Here is a 14,976-nt window from a genome sequence, read left to right on the forward strand (position 1 = left end):
TAAAATTCCCTCGGGATGGACCTTACTCTCAGGAAAGTGTGAGCTTAATAGCCCTCCGAGAGAGAGAGGTGGCGGAAAGCGAGCAAGCAGCGAGAGGAAGCGAGGGAGAGGTAGATGGCTTGTGGTTGAGAATGCGTGCGCGCTTGCGTTGGGCGGGGGAGAGGGGAAAGAGAGAATGAAATTTCACTTTCTCTTTGGCGCTCACTTTCTCTCCGGCCCTTCAATCTCACTCTCCCCTCTTCCCCGCTCCTCAGCGCGTGCTGCTGCCTTTGCCATTGGGGGCGGGCGCGCGACGGCAGCAGCCCTGCCTCCTTTCGCCGTTCTCCGATCGATGCCCCGGCCACTCTCTGATGTTGCGCGAAGGGAAATGCTTTGAATACTTACGACATGGCCGCTCGTATTGATTTGCGAGATTGACAGGAGTAAAGCGGCGCCTTCACTTGTGTGCCTTCTGTGTGTGCGCGCAGGAGGGGGGGGAGGGACGGCGCGCAGGGGCGGGAGGCGGCCAAAGGGGGGGGGGGAGAGAAAGAACCAAGCCCAACAACAAATAATAATGACTCTTCGATTGTAATTAAATCTCCAGGCAACCCGTCAGCAAACTTATACCGAAGGTCTGATTTTTTTGCAACATAACCATGGCCCGGAGAATCATCAGCCGCGGCCCATTGCGCTTGCTTATTTCGCTAGCATAGTAGATTATTTTGCCATTTATTCACGCTGTCCTAGAGTCAGTCGCGCTTCTCCTGTTTCCTTACCTCCCGTCACTACAGAATTTTTGTTTTTTAAAGGAAGATTCCAAGGCTTTCTTTTTTTAATCGACATACTGGATCTCGAAGAAGGTAACTTGGCAGGAAACCCAAGCAGCGCTTATTGTTTCGTTAATACCTGTTGTTGAGTGAAGTTGCGAGTGCGTGTTTGTGTGTGTGTATGGGACAGCTTGGCTTTGGTGTAGATCTCTCGGTCCTGCTGTAAGAGGGTCTTCCACGTTTCATTGGTGCCGACATATGCGAGAGAATACGGTACTCCTGGCGCTTGTCTTTAAGGGCTGGTTAGTTGCAATTGACCAAAGCAGCAGCCGCGACAACAGCCGCCGCGTCCGGAGGTAGCTTGTGAAGTTAAGAGATTTCTGAATGATTCCCCAGCACGGTTCCTTACTGCTAGGCTTTCTGGGGAGGGTTGCCTTGGTGGCGGCGATGGGGCTGGGAAGGGGAACAGCAGACTGGCGGAGAAAGTCCTTGCGCTGCTAATCTGGGGTGAGTTTTCAGAAAAGATCCCAAGTCTGCGTAAAGAGGAGAAATCACAACAATGCTGCTTCGTTTCTCCTCTCTCTTTCTCTCCTCCCTGCCTCTGTCTCTCCACCACCCTCCTCCCCGGTTCCTTTCCCTTCCGCCCTCCAAGTGGCGTCTATTTTAAAACGTAGTGACAGATCCATGTTGTATTTTAAGATCACCCGCTGCCTGCCTGCGAACACATGGCGCTCGAGAGAGAGATTGTGCGTAAGAGAGAGATACTAGCATAGGCATGGCGAGGGAACAAGAGAAGAAAAATAAAACCTTAAGCGTCAACTTTGGGGAACACAAAGCGGCTGCCATTCCTCCAAGGGGCGTCTGCCTTCGTCCGCAAAACTAGTAGGAGTGGGGGAGTGAGGAGGTGTGTTAGCGCTTTGAATCCCGTCCGCTAACTTTGAGGTGGGTAAACTTCTCAAGAAGTTCGGCGCTAGCGTGCTTTAATATATCTATCTCTATCGGCCGAGAGATCTTTAAGAAAGGAAGGGAGGGATCGAGGCAATGCTGCCTTTGGCCACAGAGGGGCAGTCTATCGAGGAGTTGCCGCGTCCGTGGCGCCTTATCTCTCTACAGGCAGAGGCTAGGATAAAGTTATACCGAAAACTTTAAAATTGATATCACACCCTAATTTGTGTTCTACAGGGAGGGGGAGAGAAAAAAAACAGAGCTCAAAACCACACCGGGCTCTGCTTACACCATGAGAAGGGGAGCTCTTGGCGGCGTTGTGGGCTCGCCCTACATTCAGCGGGGGAGTTCTCGCTGTGTCTTAGCTCTTGCCGGAGGTCATGCAAATCGACCTTAAAAGAATGCATAAGCCATAAATTAAAATAAACCCCGTAGCCACGGACTGATCCGTAAGTAGGCAATAATACCTAACCTGGACAAAACGGCTTTCCTTGCCAGCTGGAAGAAAAGGATAGCGCCTAAAGTAACCGTAAAGTAAGTTCCCAGGAAGTCTTTATTTTTTTCACTCTTTCTCCTTTCTGAGGCTTCGTGATTGTTGTTTTGTGTTTACCTTTATTGTGCAACCTTGGTCGGAGGCTGCCCGCGGAGCAGGAATTTTAAACGGGCGTGCAGAAGGGGGCGGGGGGGGAGTGCGGCAAGGTGTCTCCTCGCCCCCCCCTTTCCCCTCAAAAGTGCTTCTTGGAGAAGATCCCGTTTTAGTTGAGCGTTTGTTACGAAATTCCGATAGGAAGATAGTTGAGCGTTTGGCTGTTTTGTGGAATTCTGCCGGTTCTCAAGCAACCACACTTGCATGCTTGTTCTTCGGGGACTTGTCTGCCGAGTTTAAAGCGGCGATGTGCATAGTTTGAATTGCGCCCCCCCTCGCATTTTTCTAGGGAAAAAAAAAAACACATGAACGCGCCCGTGAATTTTAAAATTCTTTGCCGAAGTAGGGAAACCAAAGCTGTTCTAAGGCGGGGTAAACCAAGATTAAAGGTGCGCGTTTGTCTGCGAGCCGAGCGTGGGATTGAAGGCGGTCGGTCCACTCTGGCACAGCACACACAGGGCGCCCCCGCGGCTTGCACGTGAATAATTTAAGCCGCTTTCGATGGCGCGGAGCTCCCCAGCGCTTCGGCGTCCCCATTGCCGTTCCGGGGCCTCCGCTCTGCCTCGCCACCAGACTCGCTGGCTGGAGGCAGACCCGCCTGAGCCAAGCAGGCCCGTGGGCTCAACCGGAGGCACCGATGATCTCGATTTGATTCATCGCCGCTTGCCTTTGCGCGGTTTTGCTGGGTGTTTCTTAAGGACGGCGAGAAGAGAGGGGCAAATGTCGAAAAGGCAATGGAGCGTTGTTGTATCAGGGAGATTATGCCCGTACTTGGGAGCCTGCGGGTAGGAGATTAGTTGTAGCCTCCAGGGTGTTTCCCCCCAAAACACAGACACGGAAACTTTCCGAGATAAACAAGCCTCTTTCGGCTTGTTGTTATGCAGATTAGGAAAACGTTTTGCGTGTGTGGGTTTCTTTTTAATAGCCCACTGTGACGTAGGATAGGCAAGTTTGGACCTAATTTTAATTTTAAGGGGTGGGGGAGGAGGAGAAGGAAAAGAGATTTATTTAAAAATACTGCGAACTTTCACTGTGGTTTTTGCCTGAAAAGAATGGGACCTCAGGACAAAACAGAATATTTAATCTTTTGCTAAATCATAAAGAAGGAGTAGACAAGGGGGGGGGGGAGAGAGAAAAGGTAGCAACCACCCACACATATCCAAACATACACACATACATATATGCAGACAATCATACACACACTTTTTACAACGAGGCTGCACTTGTACTGAAACCTTTGCATGCTCACCCATTTTAACGTGGACACTGAATAGGATGTACAACTCAACTCAAACCTTTGTCATTCTAAAGGTATGGATTAGGCAGGATTTGTGTGTGTGTGTGTGCCTTTGTGTTTTGAATGTGCACCTCTCCTTGGATCTGTATCTTAATCTCCCTTAAAAATAAATTTGAATTGCCTACCCCCCCCCTTCAAATATATTTTTAGGGATGTACAGATACCAAGGAAAATAATTAGGTTACTTGGATTTCGTTGGCAGCTCAGAGTAGCTTGACACCTGGCAGAGAACTTCTGATGCGTTCTTTAAACTCTGCCTCCTTCTCCTTAACTGTGTTTCTTATAATACATTCTTGTGTTAAGTGAGAAAGACTATTTGTAAAACAATCTCTTGGCTAGTTCCAGTGTTGGATGAAGCTGATCCTGTAATGGCATTTTGTTTTGAACAGTTGCTGTAGTTGAAGTTCCCTCATAAGGTAAGGTGGCACTGGCTTGTAAGGAGGTCCAAATGCCACATTTATAATTAGACTGCCAATTCAGCACATTGTATCCCACTGCTATACAGGGATATATACTGCTGTGCCTGGCCTCTCTCAATAGTTCAGAATTAGCCAATTCAACTACCTCGACTTTGGAATCGAATTTAGAATGGGAGAAGGATCGCAGCCCCCTCTTTCTCAAGGTTGCTCAGCCAAAGAATAGCAGGATCCGTAACTGGAATTCACACATCAAATGCAAGTTGGGCAAGAGATTCCCCCTTTCCCCTTTGTGAAGTAAGGGGTCTCACAGAAAAACATCTATGTAGATTTTAGATTCCTCTGTGTGTGTGTGTGTGTGTGTGTTTAGGACAGCCAGAGAATTGGACAATTACACCTGCGCTTAGATCTGAACCCAGGTCTCTAGAGAAGGCTGGTGGGGGTGACCTTTAAGCCGTTCTTGGGGACGGGGTTAGCGCCTGCTTGCAGAGAGGAGCAGCCACCGCCGAGATCTCTCTGCTGCCACAATAGGAACGCTGCAGGGGAGACCCCCGCTGCCTCCTCTGCTTGGGGCTGGAGAGGGGGCGCAGCTGGTTTGACACCCTTCGGCTGAGCTAGAGAGAGAGAAAGAGAGAGAGGGAGAGATAGCGGGAGGGAGGGGGGAATGTCGGGGAGGCCAAGGTCATTTGCATTCGCAGGCCTTTCCCTCCAATCGGCGACTTTCTAATGCTTCGGGGGAGGAAGGAAGGTGCGGAGGGTTAGGGTTAGCCTTGCGCGCGAGGCAGGAGGGGAAAAAAAAAAGGCCAGAGGAAAGGGAGGGGGGGGCACTCGACTGAGCTCAAGTTCCGCTAGATTCTATATAAACTCAGCGGGCAATTTGCAACTTGTAAAGAGGCGTGGGGGGGGCAGCCTGCCTGCCTGCCTGCCTGCCTGCCTGCCTGCCTGCGGCTAAAGCAGGATCCCTGTAGAATTCTCTTCTCCCATTGAGAAAGTGAGAGTGTCTATGTGTGTTTATTGCGGTGTGTGTGTGAATGTCCAGAGAACCTCCCTACCCAGGAGGCTTTAGCGGCCTTTTTGCAAAGTTTTTTCCCACCCTGCCTCAGATGGTTCGGGGGCAGCCGGAGCAGAGCGCCTAAAGCGGGGCCCATCTAGCAAGGGAACGAGACCACGCGCCGGTTGCGCCCGCCTTCCCGCCAGCGTCCGCTGAGCGCGAGCAGCGGCTGACGAGAGTTGCTGCTCCAGCGGGGCCAGCCGCGCGTGATCCGCCTCTCGCGCTCATTCTTCCACCACCACCCCCCGAAAAAAAACAATCTTGTGGCTTGGCCGCAATTGGGTGGTTGCCTCCTTGCCCTGGCTCTTTTCTATACTTGCCACAACTCGTTTACGCAGCGGGTAGTCCCAGGAAGCTTATAACGCCACCACCCTGACGTAAAGGGTGACTTGGTAGTAGCTGATAGTCTGCACTGCAGGGAAATGGCACCTCGGCACGTTTCGGCTGAGTTTGTAGGCGAATCATAGCGAGGTGCAGGTGTCGTGGGTTGGTGGTGGTGTAACTAGGGTCATCCATACTGCAGACGTCAGTTCAGTAAGCTTTTTCCCCTACCAACAATTGGAGAAAGTATCGGCTATACAGACCATAATATTCTAGAAGAGTATTCTTCTTCTGTTGTGGATTTGATTCATCTTTGTAAGCTGGTTGGAGTACTTTCTTTTGAGTACCCGGCTATAAATGCTACCCAGGAAAGTAATTCCATGTGTTTTCTAAAATCCCATCCCTCTCATCTCTTGCATATCTTGACACAATAATTTAATGTGGCACTTAAATGTACTTCGACATCTACACATTGGCCAGTTAAGTAAAGGGAAAGACTATTTCCACGCGTGTTTAGGCGGAGTGATAAACATTGGGCAGAAGTTACTCTCCAAAGCCTGTCTGTTTTTAAGGTTCAGGTAGATTCCAACCTATTTTAGTGATTGCTGGGTGTATCCATGCAGGGTCCAATGTATTCCTCCTTAAAATAAGAGCAAACACTTTTTTACACACGCGCGCACACACACACACAGAGAGAGAGATAATTGCAGTACTTCATGCTGAGCTATTCACCTGAGGCAAAACATATATCTTTTTGGTTCAGACTTGCATACCTTCTATCCTAGTCCGGTTTTTTGACCATGTCTGTTTTAATGAGAGGTTAATGGGCCAAGCTGTTCCTGGAAAGAAAAATACATAAATAAATGCATTTTTTTCATCTTTGTGATGGGGAGTGTATTAAAAAGATGAAGAGCATGTTTCATAACAAAGTTAATGTTTTTTTTTCGGTGAACACCAAAATGCCTTTTCAGTCATAATCTTCTTCAAGTTCAGAAATGCTTTTACTACCTTAAGAAATACCCATTAGCCTTTTCAAAAATGCTCTTAGACTTCTAAAACATATATGGTCAAAAACTGAAAAATGACAACCTTCTTATATATGTAGTGTGTTTATGTAATGAGAACAATGCGTTGTTTAAATATTTTATCACTGTCTATATTATACATTCGTGTTGTGTTTCTGCCATGAATATAGTGTGCTTGGACGGTACTTTATATATACCGCATTTGTATATATACCCACTTGTGTGCATGCAAACATACATGCAAAGCATTGCTCCTCAGTAAAATTTTAATTTCTTAGAATGCTTTCTTATTAAATTGTTATTGTAAAAGTAAAATTTGGTTAAATGTACCTATCATTTTGTGAATATGCTGAGATTGGAATTCAGTTACAAAAACAGAATTTTCAAAATGGCACTGGGATACTGAGGTGTTTTCTCCAGTGTGGTAATTTGAGTGTAATTTATTGAAAGATTAGCAGTTCTTTAAAACATTTGTAAACTGTCATTTTTCAGACAATGTTTGGATCTTTCCCCCTTTTTATAGTATTGCAACAGGTTGCAGCCAAAGAATATGAGTAAATTTCACTCACTCACTCACACACCCCACAAAATATATAGGTGTTTCTCATTATACTCTTATTAACTGGTGCAAAAATTTTTCTTTTTTTAAAGGACTGCTCTCTGAATTTTCAGATTGGAATAGGTATTTTGTTGAGTAAACATATATATTTTGTGTAGTAGTTATTTGGTACAGCCTATTTTGTCTTATAGCTGTGCAATCATATCTGTATTTTCATAGATGAAAGCCACACTGACTTTGGAAGATTTACAGTACAATCCTATGAATGTTGTTCAGTCCTATTGCATTAAGTGGGTTTAATCCTCAATGGGTATAATAGGTTTGCAGGTCCTACTACAACACACATTTTGTAATACCGAACTGTGGACTACAAGACATAAGTATGCTAGCTACCAGAACATCTCTACCAATTAAGAAACTCCTTGTGTTAAGACTCGATGTTTCAGTTCTTCATATATTTCTTTTAGTAATTGTAAAATATCTCTTTAATAATTACATATAATTATTTTAAAGTTAGCCACTGTTTTTTGATGCCTACGTGAAAATATTTCAATTTCCAGTTTGCATTTTATTTGGGAAAGTTATGAGTTATTTGATATTAAAAAACTGTTACACATACCTGTCATATATTTATTCAAGTACGCAGTGAAATTTTAAATAATTTTCTTTCAGTTAATAGAACAGGAACTTGGACAATCTCGATGTATGTTAAGGAAATAGGAATTGATACATACTGATTGTTTTCCTTCCTTGTTTGACAACTCAGTAAATTTTAGTCTTATATGAATTCCTAAAGAAAGGATGTTTAAAGCTTAAAACTCAATTTATTGGTATTTATCTAATCAGAAAATATTGAGCTTATAAGAGTTACCAGTGACTCATAATACAAAGTAGATGAACTTTTGTTTTGAAATTAAGCAAAATTTTCCATTAGAAGCAGAGAGATAGGTACAATAAATTAGGAAGTACAATTAATCTAGAACCTTGCCAGTCACAGGTGTTTCAGTATCTAATGAATCTTATTTGTATATATAAAAAGAATATTGTAAGCAAGATTACATTTATTTATGCATGGATGTTTACTGAATATTCGGTAGAATTTGATTAAGAGATTGGCAAGCAAGCAGCAGTGCTGGGATTGTTATCCTTGAAGGTTATTTATAGGTTTATAAAAACAGCATGTTCTAGTTACTGTATCGGCATTCCAGAAGTTGTAATTATGAATAGTTTCATGTTGTGGTGAACAGATTAGACTTGTTGAAATTCTAAATTTTCATGTTAATATGTTTATAACAAAATGGAAATTATGTGCAGCCATGTTTTCAGCGTATCCGAACAGGGTAGGTGGTCCTGTTCTGTGTGCCACCAGGAAATCTGAGAGATTTGCTAGCTGACTTCTGGTAATGTCATGTTTTTAAAAAGTGTAAATTGATATAGAGAGAAGCTTCAAGTAAAACTGCATGAGAACAATTAAGGACCTAATTATATTGTAGGAGCATAACCTTTATTTTTAAAGCATCTTTGACTAAATTGGGAGATGGAATAATGTTGGGATGTTGTAGTTTGTCGTTTCTGTACAGAGGATGCAAATAGCCAGTTCCATCTGCAGTCAGAGAAGACTGTAAAACCTCAGAAACGCTATATGGACAGAATTCTTAACTGTAGGCCTTTCCCATCATTGTTTAGAATATCCAACTTTACCCCACTATTAGCCATTCTTTTTATAGTGACACTATGCTTAGTAAAAAAAAAACTTCTAAGCACTGAGGTCAGGTGTAGAGATTGGATTCTAGTTTATTTTTTATGAATCAGATAAAGATTTCTGTGCGTGAGACTGTATGTGAAGATGAGAGAACAAGAACATTTCCATATCAAAGGCAATATATCTGAGGCTGCATAGTAATTAAAATGTAGTGGTTTGGACTCTGTGCTTTCACTTAAGTAGAGTATTGTTAGGATCTTGTGCAGAACAGAACCAGCATCTCTGGAAATATAGTTGTAATCTTGCACATAACACTAGAAACTATATTTGGTTCATTAATTTGTATTAGAGCTAGGCACCAAATGGAAAATATATTTCTATTTGAACATGAACGATGCTGAGTTTCAGCTGTTTGCTCAATCATTCTGAATCTCTTGTGGCTTGGCAGAAAAAAAACCCCAACGCATTTTTTTTTCCAGATTTACACCAAAATCTGGATCCTGGAATGATTTGTATGGGTGAATAGGCAAAGCTGATTACCCATCTTTTGCATCTCAGCAGCTTAATATATTTTACGAACATACCTCTCCATTTTTTTGTTCAGCTGCTACTCATGGTGGATGGCCTTGAAAATGAGAGCTTAGGTACAGGAATGAAACAAAGATAATGTTATAAGAAAAAATGGTAAAAAGAGAGGTAGTTAAGAACAAGCAAACTATATTCTTAATGCTGAGCTTATGTGACAAACTTGCTAGGTCCTGATGCAAGGAAAAGAAAAGAGAAAATTGGTGCCAATTTTAAGGGCAACTAGAAGCTTTGAGACAGTGCTTAGGCATGACTCAATGGCCTTTTCTTTCTTCAGAAGGTCCAGAGAAATACACATGCTATGAAGTGCACCTTTAGTTCAGAAGGTATGCTGACCAATTTCATCTTTGGGACAGGATTTTCTCAAGATTGAATCATTTTATTGGTTAAATCTTTGGGATGGCCTATCTACTTGGATTAGCTGACCATATAATGAATTGGAGGGAAGTCATCAGAATACCCAGGGAGGGGGAATCCTTTCTTTTATTTAACTAATAATAATAGACAAAATTTATAAGCCAAGGCTGACTTTTTTTTTTTTTTGCATTAGCATCCAGAGCTTTGGAAGAAACTGTAAGGTTGTCACATAAAAACATGTGCACATATGGCTTGCCTGTGCCTTTGAGACTTTGCCATTATCTTTAGCATAATGGAGATAGCACTAGCTATAAAGATGCAAAGTATACTCTCTGGATAACATTCATGTAGTTTAATCACACAAAAATGAACTGGAGATATGGAGTATGTGCCCGGGAGCTGGGGTGGGGCAAAAATGAAGCTTGTGGATTATGCCTTATGCGGTAGATTAACAGACTGCATTGCTTCAGAAGAAAGAGATCCTTGCACTGGACACCCTTGCATTGAACAACAATCTTGGCACACAAATATTTTACAGCATATCAGTTTGTATTGTGATATTTTACTTAGTAACTACATTACAAAGATGTGTAAAATATTTTGAGTCTGAACTGTTTTCTGCTTGTCACAAGGCATTCTTACATCGTTAAAAATGTTCTAACTTCAAAACATTTCAAATTTGAAACATTTTGCGTATTTTTTTTTACTACACATACACAATGAAGGCTGCTATTATTTGGAAACAAGTTACAGTTGCTGCTTTAAAATGTATATACTAATTCTAAGAACTTTAAATTACATTACAAAGTAGTTCAGCATATCTACTTAAAATGTGCTGTTTGCTTAAATCTATGTCAAGACTTTAAAAGCCATCCAATTTTTTTTCCTAAAAATATTTTTGGTATTTGCTTTCTGTAATTGTATTGAGATATCGGGGATATCCTACTTTACTTGTCATTGCGTTTTTCTACTTAACCAAAATGATTTGTATTTTCATTTTGGAATTTACATAATCGAAGACATGCAGTTTTAGCTTTCTTGCAAGCCATGCCAAAGGAGCAAAATAAATTTGCTCAAATAATTCTAACAAACACTATTATTATTGGTAGAATGACTGTTGCTACCACTATCATTCCCATAAAAGAATTAGAAAGGTGAAAGTGAGGAGGGCCTATATCTCATATTTATAACATCAAAGTGAAAATCTGTGATAGTTGCAGCCTTTAAGCATTAAATCATGAGTGTAATCCCTAATTACACTACAAAACCTGGAGTGTTTGCATATACCAGGGCTCTGTGGATTGATGCCGTAAATTTTGGGAGATAAATAAGGTCTGCTCAATATAATTTGCCTTTCCAAATGCTTTGTATGATTTTGGATTGATTTATAAATAATCTTTTCCTTGGCTGATTATCTTTTTTAAAGAAAATAATATAGCAAAGATTAATATATATTAATATAGCAAAAGATTAGAGTGTGTAATCTTATATACACCTACCTGGAAGTAAGATCTAATGAACATTGGGACATTTGAGAAAGTTTGCGTAAGATGAAAAGCAAAATCCATGGTAAGTGAATGAACTGAGAGGGAACAAGAATGGGAAAATGTAATTTGTATTCTCATGACTCGTATTTAAGTGTGTTATGTTTTAGGATTGGAGAGCGCTTTATTTAAATCCATGAAATGTCCTTCTCAGTCCAAAATTTCTCATAGAACTCTTATTGTACGGATAAAAAGAAAGGAGATTCCATATAAATTCTTGTTGGAAAGGTTGGATATAAATAGAAAATAAAAATGTATGGTGTGTTTCTTGTCTGTGCGAACATACACTTTGCTCTAAACTTAGTTCTTTTTTATTTTCTTCAACGCTATATTATGCGTGTTTTTATTTCTAATGTATTATGGTCTTATGTTTATTTAAAGCCAAGCTCGTGTGGTTTCCTTTCAAGGAAGTTATGTGCAGCATTTCTTCCTTAAAGAATGTGCAGTGATAGAAAATATTGATTTGGTCAATGCTACACAAATTATTGCTAACTTTTGTGTTAGAGGTTAAACAAGAACAGTTAGTAAAAGCCAAGAACAAAAAAAAACAACATTTTGCTTCAGGCTGGACAGTGTGCATCTGAAGATTAAAAAAAAAAGAGACATTGTGAAAGATAAGGGATGGGCATGTTCAAAGAGAAGGAAAAGAAACAGAGAAGCTGGAGGCTAATAAATTTTTTCAAATATGCCTAAACTCAATCTTCAGCTGTATTCAGCAACAGGCCAACAGAGATTGTTCCTTACACATATATGCAAACTTTTTCAGGGCTATTCTCCTTCATTCTTCCATCACAGACATTAAAAGAATATAATCCCCCTTTGCCTGTGGAGGATCAAATAGAAGTATCCCCAAGGTTTCTCTTGTTCGTAATCATTTGCAACGTGTAAGCAGCTGCTGTAATGAATTATTTTCTATAGATATTGTAATCACCTTAATTTCCCCTCTGAGGATGATATCTTTAATATGCCTACTCCAAAGTAGAAATATTTTATCAGACAAAATAGTAAGCAAACCTTAGATGTAGTTTTAATGTTTTTACTATGCATTTTTTTTGGTGGCTCCTTCTTGCCTCCTGAAGAATTCTGGAAAACTCCCAAACCTGCATGCTATTTTGTGATCTTTGTGATGGATAGATAAAATTACCGAAAAATAAATTTTGGGTTTTTAATTTTTTTACCTTTTAATATTATTAATTTATTGTCTAGTCTTTGTGTTAAATTAATTCAGTTGCTACCATATCCACAGTATTCTCTTTGTGTATCAGATTTATGCCTACTTATTTTGCTTTTCGAATAGATAATTTTAGTAACAGTGATATGCCACCCAACTCTCAATGACTCTGGGTATTTATTTCTAGTATACAAAATACTGTATACAATATATAAAATATAAAAATAATTTGTCAGTATACCAAAGTGTATCAATAAAAATGTTCATAGTCAATAATACTTCTTATCTGTTAAGACATTTGAAAATTTGTTTATCAATTTAACACTGTTAGGGCATTATATGAAAAAATGGCTTCCGGTATTCTACTTACATAATACGTTTTAATTAACCAATTCCTCTTTTGATATATTAACATATCAAATTTTGGTCATGGTGTTTAGCATATGTACAGCCATGTAGAGTGTATGTAGCTAATTAGATTGATTACAGGTAGTCCTCAACTTACAACCATTCATTTATAGTGACCATTTGAAGTTGCAACAGCACTGAAAAAAGTGACTTATGACTGCTTTTCATACTTACGACCGGATACAGAATCAAAATTCAGACGCTTGGCAACTGGTTCATATTTATGATGGTTGCAGTGTCCTGGTATGAACACCTTTTGGGACCTTCTGACAAAGTCAATGGGGAAGCCAGATTCACTTAATAACTGAGGCAGGAAAGATCGTAAAATGGGACACTTTAAAACTGTCTTGGATAGCAGTGAAAATGTTGGGTTCAATTATGGTAGTACATCGAGGACTACGTGTATTTCTATTAAAAAACAGATTTATTTATGCATTTATAGGGCCACCCTGCTATGTGACTCGGCACCACTTAAAAAAAATAATAAAAGCTAGCATTACACATTAAAACATACCAAGCAATAAAATGGGGAAAAGTACTGAAAACCACTACCCTACAACTGTTCTCTTGGGGATATTCCTCAATCTGACCTCAAGGCCCTGCGGACATATATTAAAGGAACAGAGAAATAATTATGTTCTAGAGTTTCTAACAGCTTTCTAAATAAATTCCCTAAGCTAGTGAAGTTTGTCTCTTTGGAAAGCAATTTTCATAAGCTTTCGTTTAGAATATAGTGATCCTTGAAATAGTGTTTTCCAAAGAATTTGGCAAAACAAGGGCTCAAATACATACTTAAGTGAGGAATTTAGCACATAGATAAGGGTATGACAGGCTCGGAGAGAAAAGCTTATGGACAGTGGAATGAGCAGTAAACAGTTTGGTATTAGATGAGATCGCAAGATCACACCAGAATGAGAATAAAGAAAAGGGGCTCCAAGTGGAACGCTCAGGATACGTCAAGAAGAAAGAAGGAGCTGGTGAAATGTTATAGAAAGCAGGCCATAGTCACAGTGTCTGCAATCCATATGGGCCACCGTACATCTTTATTACGGAGGGCAGCCATTTATTTAAGAAAAATTCTTTTTAGAATTACTTACTTTCAAAAATTCATTTTTGTCCCTTATTTTGATTGTTTAACATTTAGCATACAAATGGTACCACTTAACATTAGCGAAGACTTTTGCATTCATGTGAAAAATATGGAAATTAATATATGCTCTAGTTTCCCCATTGACTTAGCTTGTCAGAAAGTTGTGAAAGGTGTTCACATGATCCCGGAATACTGATTTTTAGTTATTATTAAAATATGAATTTTTATAAAGTTTTCTTGGTTTTGCTCATGAATTTTCCTTTGGAAAGCTGAGTTAAAATAATAATAATTAAAAAAATGCTCCCTTTTCAGGTTAGTCCTGAAAGTTAGTCAGGTTAGAAAATATGGTCACATAGTTACACACAATTGCTGTGTGAAATTTAAAAAAAATCTAGGGAAAAGAAGGTATATTATTTTGTCAAGCCTGATACTTTTTAGATACCTTGTAGTATAAATCCTGCTTGTATATTTCACATATGTTTTTGTCTTTTCATCAGAAAAGAGTACAGAAACTAATGATTTGTTTTAGGAGATCTGTGTGGACAAGATTAGTATATTCAGTCAAGTTGTTTTACACATTTTTGTCTGTCAAGTATTGTCATGTTTCCCTTAGATTACTTACTTATTAGTTTGTATCCTGCCTTTATTATTTTTAAAAATAACTCAAGGTGGTGAACATATCGAACATATCTTCCTTCTATTTTCCTCACAACAACAACCTTGTGAGGTGGGCTGAGACAGAGTGACTGGCCCAAAGTCACCCAGATGGCTTTCATAGCTAAGGTGGGAATTGAACTCATGGCCTCCTGCTTTCTAGCCTTAGGTCTTAACTCTTAGACTAAACTGGCTGCAGTGCATTTGTGCAGGGAGGGCATGTATTGGCTTTGGCAGGACTGCACTGAACCTCTCACTGTGTCTATGAATACGTTTCCGAGCAGCTTGTGCGTGAAAATATGGAAGAAATCTGAAAATGCTTCAGTTTCTAACTATCAGTTATAATCCCTGTATAACTGATATACAGGGAAGTCCTCAATTTACAACCATAATTGGGACCAGAATTTCCATTGCTGAGCAGTGTCATTAAATGAGTTGCACCTGATGTTACGACTTTTT

General features: G+C 40.3%; 1 protein-coding gene across 13 annotated transcripts in view; it reads left to right on the plus strand.

Moving 5' to 3' along the window:
* The first annotated feature begins 570 nt into the window (after window positions 1-570).
* SOX6 (SRY-box transcription factor 6) overlaps window positions 571-14,976 on the plus strand; it is a 517,338-nt gene continuing 502,932 nt past the window's right edge. For 12 of the 13 annotated variants that reach the window (XM_058158967.1, XM_058158946.1, XM_058158956.1 and 9 more), the window contains exon 1: window positions 1,724-2,225. The gene's annotated coding sequence lies outside the window, so the exon portion shown is untranslated. Of the gene's footprint in view, window positions 840-1,723; window positions 2,226-14,976 lie in introns of those variants that run through there. The other variant, XM_058159020.1, reaches the window with a different exon arrangement.

Source organism: Ahaetulla prasina, chromosome 1 (genome assembly GCF_028640845.1).
Source record: "Ahaetulla prasina isolate Xishuangbanna chromosome 1, ASM2864084v1, whole genome shotgun sequence".
Taxonomy (NCBI): domain Eukaryota; kingdom Metazoa; phylum Chordata; class Lepidosauria; order Squamata; family Colubridae; genus Ahaetulla; species Ahaetulla prasina.